This window comes from Talpa occidentalis, unplaced genomic scaffold, assembly GCF_014898055.3.
Source record: "Talpa occidentalis isolate TD23 unplaced genomic scaffold, MPIMG_talOcc4v2.1 talOcc4.8, whole genome shotgun sequence".
Taxonomy (NCBI): Eukaryota; Metazoa; Chordata; class Mammalia; order Eulipotyphla; family Talpidae; genus Talpa; species Talpa occidentalis.
The window spans coordinates 71,624,800-71,633,239 of record NW_023605194.1 but is presented as its reverse complement, the minus strand read 5'-3'; positions in this window follow the sequence as shown (position 1 = coordinate 71,633,239).

Genomic DNA, 8,440 nt, shown 5'->3' with positions numbered 1-8,440 from the left:
CTGATTGGCTGGGGCGGGGTATCAAATCTGAATTTGCATTTCACTTGCTTCAAAGGGAGGGGGGAGCGGGGCAGCACTCAAGTCTGTTTAGGGGCGAGCTGTGCCCTGCGTCTCCCCTGTAACTGGCCAGAGGCACCTCTTCTGGCCCTGCCCTTTCCATTCCATGCACTGTGGTGAAGAGGAAGTCAGGGCTCCCCAAACTTTGGGGGGAGTGCCAAGGAGATGGGTGTGCAGAGGCTGCCGAACTGGAAGGGGAGCCGTGCTCTTAGTGCGGTGTCAGGAAAGGGGGTTTTCCGGCCAGCCATGCCTCAGTGGCGCAGCAGAGGGCCAGGCTCCTTGGGCAATGCACGGGGCAGGCAGCGGCCACTCCAGCTGCGGGCCGGCTGGGCTGGTCCCCCGAAACGGTGATTTGCATCTACATCTGGTGTCCAGAGTGGAGTCCAGCATGGGAGGACCTGCCTTCTGGAAGCTGCCGCTCAGCTGTGCCAGCGAGGTAAGTGGGTGGCCCAGGACTGGCCCGGGGACCCCGCGGAGGCCCATGGTCAGGCTGCCTGGGAGGCTGCCTAGCACAACTAGGGCAGCTGCCTGTACTGGTGGGGGAAGGGGGGACGCTCAGAGCCACAGCCCCAGTCCTCATGCGTGCTGCTGGCCCCGCTGGTCCGGGAGCCGGCACCCAAGTGGGGCCCCGTGACTGCGCATCTGGGGCGCAGTCTCCTGGGTCTCGGCCGGAGCAGTGCCGCACGTTACATAAGGAAGGGCAGCCTCCCCCACACCCCTGGAGGGCCAGCTCCTGTCCAGTGGGGGCAGCACCCTGTTCTTGGGAGCACCTTGTTGCCCACGGCCGGCCCTGGCGGGGACACCCCAGCCCCACAGGCCCTTAGTGTTGAGAGGCTTCTGAGGCTGCCATTTTGCTGGTGTCCCTGCCGGGCTCTGATGGCGGTTGGAGACTGCTCTGGGCCTGCTGTGCCAGTTCCGCAGTGGGTGGGGGTGGGGGCGCAGGCGTGCTGCAGAGGAGGTGGCCCGAGCAGGGCGTGTCTGGGTGTGGGTCTCCGTACCCTTGTCCCCGACGCTGGGACAGTTCAGGGAAAAGACAGCCGGGGGCGCTGGTGATGGAGTGGAGAAGCCCAGTGCGTGGGAGGGGCGCTGGCCCTAGCTCTGTCTCCAGGCCCGCAGCAGGTCTGGGTCCATGGCTGCTGAGAGGGGCTGTTCGCTGGGGGAGCTGTCCCCTGGTCTGCACTCTGTGCTGTGCCTGGCCCCCACGTCCCCACGCCCAGGCCCCCAGGCCCTGGGGCAGTGGCCATCTTGTCAGGTGTCTAAAATGGTCTCCCCATTTCCAGAACGAAAGCCTGACCCCGTCCTTGAGCCAGAGCTATGGCTGCCCGCGGACCTGGCACCTAGCGGGTTCCCTCGCTGGGTCTCCAGGGTGGCCCTTGGGTCACCCTGTCCACAGGGTGGTGCTTCCCGTTCCCGCCCCCACCCCCACCCCTTGTGCTCTGGGCCCCGGTCATCCCAGCGCCCGGCCCATCCATGCCTGAGGCACCGTGTGCCTGTGCACGAGGCGGGGGCGAGGGGACGGGGCAGCGGGACCGGGGGCTCCCTTAGCAGTGCCAGGCCAGGTGCCATCGCGCAGACTGGCCTCCCTCCCCAGGTCAGCACCTCCTCTCCCAGCCCCATGTCCGAACACTGCCTGCGTGCTCGAGGCCCAGAGTGTGCACAAGGCCAGGTCTGCTGAGGGGGCGACGCCCTACTGTCCCAGAGGACCAGTGCTTGAGGCTGACCACCGCCCAGAGACTGTTCAGCGGTGGCGTCCTGTGTGGGGAGGCTGCAATGGGGGCTTGCAGCAACAGCACATAAGCCCCAGACCCAGGTTGGGGGCCCCTTGGCAGATGTAGGTCCGGAGCAGCCATCTAGGCTGCTGCCTTCTGACGAGCCTGGGAGCCTTGCTGCCTGTGTCCTGGGGCCTGCTGGTGGGTGGCGCCCCCACGACACAGAACCTGGTGGCGAGGCGCCCATGGCACCCCTCCCGCGAGCCGGCTGTGTGCTGGGCCAGAGAATGGCCAGGAGGCCCGGAGGATGGCGGGTGCAAGGGAGTTCCCCCCCACACCCCCAGGCCCCCAGCAGGAGGTGCCGCTCGCATGTCTGGAGCACGTGGCAGGAGCCTGGGTGGTGATGGCTGAGGCCGCAGGAGGGTTAACAGGGAGCCTGGTGCCGGCAGCTCCCCCTCTCCCCTGCCTCCTGATGCTGGGGTGTGGGGGGCAGGGGCTGTAATAGTTCTGGCGGGAGCAAGTCGGCAGCTGCAAGTCAGCGTTGCTCGGCGCCCGGCTGCTCTGTCGTCCGCTGTGATGACTCAGTTCCCCAACCCTGATGGAGCTGGCCAGCGAGTGCCGGACCCTCGACACCGTGGTCAGCTCATGCAGGCAGACCCCTGAGCAGGGCAGCCCACTGCCGGCTTGGGTGGGGCGCCCGGTAACACCAGGGGCACCCTTGGGTGTGGGGGTCTGAAAAGAACGTGCAGACGTCTGTTCTTAGACCAGCTGGCAGAGGGCGAGGGCATTCCCGGGCCCTATGACCCGGGGTCATTCAGGGCAGTCCTGGTGGGGCGAGACCCTCTGGGGTGGGTGGGCCGGCCATCTTGAATACACGGGCTGCAGGCTTATCACGGGACCCAATGACATCTGGGTCTCCACCACAGTGTGGGAGGGGACACTCACACTGCCCGCCTCGGGCTGAAGGCCAGATCCTCTGGCCCACCTCCTGGCTGTCCCGGAGAAGAGCTCTTCCCTGTGTCCTCCTGATCCTTCCTGGAGAGGCGGGGCTGGCAGCTCCTGACTGCGCGGGACGCCCTCGCAGCACCTGGGACCGCTGCGCCTGCCCTGTGCAGCCAGCCTGCCCCCCAGCACCCTCAGTGGACCTGTAGCTTGTGCTGAGGACAGTGGGCAACCTGGTCCACTCCTGCCCTCTGGCCACTGTCCCTGCCCCCTGTCCAGACCCCTGCCCTGCCTCCCCACCTCTTGCCCCCACTCGACCCCAGCCCCTGCCCTGGGGCCCGGGCATGACACAGCTCTGACATTTGCCTCGGAGTGCCGCTGCCTCCCCAAGGACCCCTGTGACTCATCAGGATCACTGGACGGAGCCACAGTCCTTGGAGCCAGAGGGTGGGGGCTGGAGGAGCCACACGGGGCTGGGCAAGATGAGGGGTGCGGCTGCTGTCCCCCGTGCCGGGGCAGGCACCCTGTGAGGGCAACATGTCCGCAGGGCTGGCCCTTTGTCCAGAGTCGAGCATGAGGGGCTGACCCTGCCTGGGGTACTGCTCTCTCGGTGTACCCTGGGGGGCAGCCGGCTCCAGGCCATGGTGGTGCAGGTCGGACATGGTAGTCTGGGAGTGCAGGACCCAGACCCTGAGGGGCTGGCACCTGCGCGCGCCCTGCTTGCCCTGCTCGGTCCCGCAGAACACGGCTACTGAGCCGTCGGGCAGTGTCTTGGGACCTGGCGCTCGGCTGAGGATAGCACGGTGGCCAGTCTGTGCCGTTTGCTGGGAACAGAAAGGAGAAGCTGGCGGCCTGGCAGCAGTGGTGAGTACCGGCCTGTGTCCTCCTTCTCCAGACCTGGAATGTGCGTGGGGCCTGGACAGCTGCTGCCCCTGCCCTGCTCCCAGGCCCCCTGAGAGAGGACCAGCCCCCCAACCCCCCGAGAGAGGACCAGACCCCCATGGGGCACAGATGTGGCACCCAGTGCTGGGTGGGCAACAGCCCTGGGTTCCAGATGGCCGGCCGTCCCCATGGGGGGCCGTGTGTGCAGGCAAGGGCCTAAGGGCCGTGGGGCCCCACATCCAGCAGAGGCGGCGCTGGGGGAAGGGCTGCCAGCACCACAGGTTCCCTGCCAAGTTCTAGCTCAGCCCTGGCTGGTCGGAACCAGGGCTATATTTAGCCTGCAGCACTGCTGCCGGGCCACCCCCTCCCCAGAGGAGGACGCCAGCGAGCCCCCAGGGTGTGAGTGCGCCTGTGTGCATGTGTGTGCGCGTCTGTGTGTGTGACTATGTCCGTGGGTGTGTCTGTGTGTGTCTGTGTGTGTCCGTGTGTGTCCGTGTGTGTGTCTTTGTGTGTCTGTTTGTCTCCATGTGTCTGTGCATGTGTCCGGTGCTGTGTGTGGTCTGGGCAGCCCACCTCAGCGGCACCAGGAGTGTGCGGAGGCCTGAGCGTCCAGCTTCAGAGGGGCCGCCCCTGCATCGCACCGTGAGGTGCTGCGCCCGGGGCACAAGTGGAGGATGAGGCACTTAGATGTCTCCAGCTAGAGCCTGTGGCCACTCCCAACCCCATCTGTGGAGTGGAGGGGGGTGCGCAGGGAGAAGCCCCAGGGGGTGGCTGTGCTCCTTGGGGAAAGCCTCCCTGGAGCCCCATTCTGTCTGCGGGCAGCTTCTCTGGACAGGACAGTCCCCACCAGGGTCAGGCCTTGCCCACCTCCTGGCTCAGGGACCCTCGGCAGAGGCTGTGCTGGGGGTCCGGAGCTACTGGTTGCCTGGCCGGAGCCCCTACCTGCAGCCCCAACCTGCCCTGAGGCTTGTGTGGGGTGGCTGCTAGGGCCTGGCCCATGGTGACAGGCAGGAGCTGTGGGGACAGCCACGTGGTCAGCTGAGGGCACCGCCACCTGCAGCGTTGAGGCAGGCCAGGGCAGGACTGCCTGCTGTGATGGCCCCTTGTGTGTCAGCCCTGTGGTCCTGGCGATGGCTGAGACCTGACCCCGGGGCACAGGCGTGGGGTGTAGGGGTGCTGCTGACTCTCAGAGCAGGCGGCTAGCAGCACAGCTGACCTTCCACAGCCCTTTTGGGGACGGCCGTGGCCATGGCTGCCAGGCAGACCCTGCTCTGGGGGGGGACCCTAGGGCATGGGCGCCGTTGATGGGCAACATGTACCAGGAGGGCATTAAAGACACGGAGACGGGACGTGACGGGGAGAACAGGCCTCCGCAGAGTGCTTCCTGGGAGGGCCCCGCCAGCACACTGTGGGTCGGAGCGTCGGGCAAGAGACAGGTGCCCACACACCCTCCTCACCGCCTGGGCCCGCCCCTGCTCAAAGGACCAAGGTGCCCTTGGCCCCAGGGCCAGCTTCCCCTGCTTGGCTGCCCCAGCCTCCGCACTACCCTGTCCCTCCCGTCCACGTGGGCCTGTGGGGCCAGTTTTTGCTGAGTTGCTGGGGCCTGTGCCTGCAAGAGGGACCATTTCAAAGCAGGGCTCCGTGGCGATGGGGATAGATGGGCAGGGGCAGGCCGGCCCCACGAGCCATACTGGACCGGCGGGAGGGCCAAGGAGGGGCCGCTATGCAGCTCGGCCAGCAGGGGGCAGAGGCATGAGGGTACCTGGTGTGGCTGGGGGGCTCGGGGCTGACACTGCCAGGGACGACAGTCAGCAGCTGGCCTGAGAGGAGCCCGCGGTGGCCCTGGGCCCCTTCGCACTGTCTGTCCGACGGAGGGGCGACAAGGAGTCTCTCTGGAGCTTCCTGCCAGCCGTGACGGCAATTCCCCAGGTGTTTGGGACGCACCAGCCCACGGGCTCTGGGACAGTAGGTGATGCAGGCCGCAGGACAGCTCTTGGATCTAGCCTGTGGATGTGGCTTGTGTCCCGCCCCGCCAGCCTCCAAAAGAATCGGACCTGCTGGGCCACTAACAGCCCGTCTTGATTCTGGGGACAGTGCGGCCACCTGCTGAGAGCAAGGACAGGATTGGGCCTCAGCCTATGGAGTCTCCTCGGCCACCAGCCTATCCCTGTCTGCCCCAGGGGTGGGCTCAAGAAGGGGGATGTGTCAGCCCTGGCCCTTATCTGATGGGAGGCACTGGGCACAGCCATGCCCTGCCCTAAGGCTGTGCCCACTGAGTCAGGTCCCACGCTGGCTGGCTCCAGGCCTGTGTGGCCAGCCTCTCCACCCAGCCAGGCCTCATCCACCTGCCAGCCAGGTTGCACCCGGCACCAGCCAGAACCACGCTTGGGGGCTGGGTGTGTCTGGGCTTCCTGGGGCGCAGGCCATGCTCAGGAGGACGCTGCTTTTCTCAGGAGCCGTGGCCTCTGCAGGGCTCCGAGGATGTTAGGGGCTGACCTGCACCAGGCTCTAGACCTATGGGTGGGCGTCTGTCTGGCTGGACAGCAGGCAGGGAGGGCCGCTCTGACCCGGGGCTGGGCGTCCTCTGAGGGCACTGCAGACTCCTGGGAGAGGAGGGCAGGGTGGCCAGAATGCCCTGGGCCCACCCTGCCAGCTGCTCCCAGCAGTCCCGCCCTTGCTGCCCACTTAGCCGGCCACGTCCAGGCCCAGGTGACAGGGTCCCGAGCGCAGCCGCCGGGGTGGAGCCTCCGTGTGCACCCTAGACGAGGGTCCAGCCTTGGGGCCCAGGCCGTGGCTGCTGCTGCTCTGGCCGTACTGGCGGACAGCTCCGTGGCCTGGCCTCAGAGTCCTGCTGGGCCCACACCGGGAGTGGGCTGGGTGGGCCCCAGTGCCTTGTCCTTTTGGGGACCAATCTGAGACATGATTCGGGGCATCAGGCCAGCTGTGCCCCCCCAGTCGGTACGTGCCTGCATTCCTTGCCCTTGTCTCTGGCTCACGTGCCACTGCTCAGTGGACGCCACAAGCTGCCGGGCACTGGGGCAGGCACAGGCGGCCGGACCCCAAGGACAGCCCTCCCCAGGCCCCATGGCCAGTGTCCCAGAACCAGCACCCCAGGGGGCGGTGGGACCCCACGGCCAGTCCAGTGGTGACTCAGCAGCACCCAAGAGGAAGCCAGGGCCGTCGGCAGTGAGTGCAGAGCACAGAGAGGTTCTGCCCGCTGCTCCCAGGTCCCTGTGGGCCACCCAGGACTCACAGCTGCAGACGCTGTCGTGCATACCAAGGTCAGACTCTGCTGCCCCCTCGTGTCACCCTGAACCCCCATCCTCCCTCACACACCTGGTCCCCACCTTTACACGCCCTCCCTCCCCCCCCCCCCCCCCCCCCCCCGGTCTCTACTGCAGGCGGAGCCTGGCTTCCTGCCCGGAGTTCACACAGCACCTGGCCCTGGGGTCTACAATGAGCCAGTGACTGGCCGTTCCAACTCCTCGTTGCGGGACGCCACCAGGCCGCCCAGTGGGCGGTGCAGGCAGGCCCTGGAATCCAGCTGTGGAGTCTGACTTCCTCCTGCGCCATCTCCCAAGCCCTGGGCCCACCCGACAAGGAGAGCCCTGGGTGCCCTGGCCCTGGGCACAGTTGCTGCGTGAGTGTGTGCTAAGTGGACCCAGCTGAGGAACAGAGGTGGTCCTGTTGGGAAGCTGAGCCTGGGCGGATCCTCCACCAGTGGGGGTGGGCAGGGGCGTGGTGTCCCCTTTTCTTAGTGGGCCCTGGTAGGTGACGGTTTCTCTGTCTTCCAGGTGTCGGGGTCACTCCTGGAGCTCAGTGACGGCCCCTGCTCCGGCCCCACTCCTGCCCCCGCCCCCAGGAAGCGCTTCAGCCACAGCCAGCCAGGGATAGTGAGAAGGGAGGGCAAGGACAGAGGAGCCCCACGTGCTGGCCTGGGAAGCTGGGGTCTGGAGGGGGTGGGGCTCAGAATGGGGGCACTGCAGGAAGAGGGAGCTCCCCCAGGGCTGGTGCTGGCGGGAGGGTATGTGCCCACATTGCGAGAGAGAGTTTGGGGGAAGACTTGAAAATTGGCGACTGTCCTCCACCCCCAGGTTGCAGGATCAGCAGTGCCTTCCCCTGGTGCTGGCCCCCACTGTGAGCATCATGTGCACTTGTGCATGGGCCGGCAGAAACGGGTGTCACTGTAGGAACCTGGATGCCTGCGGGTTCCAGCCTGGCCTGGGGGAGACTGGCCCGAGACAGCAGGGGCCGCCACCTCCGTGTCCCCACCGCTCCTGGGGATGGCCCTCAGGAGCCCCTGAAGGCCCCAGAGCGGGCTGGTGCTTGCGCCAGCCCCTGCCCAGGCGGACCCCAGGCGAGACCCCACTCCCACGCAGAACACCTGCAAACCCGGGCCACTGTACTCTCATGACCAGGCCAGGCTTGGCCACTCTTCCAGACGTGGGGCAGGCAGCGACAGCAGGGCCAGGCCTGGGCTGGGCGTGGGGGGTGGCCTGGGCCCAGCTGGGACAGCTGCTTCCCATTGAGGTGGGGTGGTGCTACTTGGGGACGGGGGAAGCGGTAATGCAAAGTGGAGTTCGGGTTTATTTTCTTCTCTTCCTGCAGCAGCGCGTGGCAGGGCCGGGCGTGGCAGCTGCTGTCTCTGCCTTCTCAGCTCCTGACAACAGAAAAGGCCCTGCAGTTAGATCTCATCCCAAGATGTCCCAAGTCTGATGCTTGGCAGATTTTGAATGCAATGCGAAATTCAGTCCTTGTGAGAGGGCCATGGATCTAGTGTGGAGTTGGGCCACCCCTGTCCAGGGCCCGGGGCAGCAGTGAGGGGCCAGTGGGGGTGGCGCCCCAGGTGC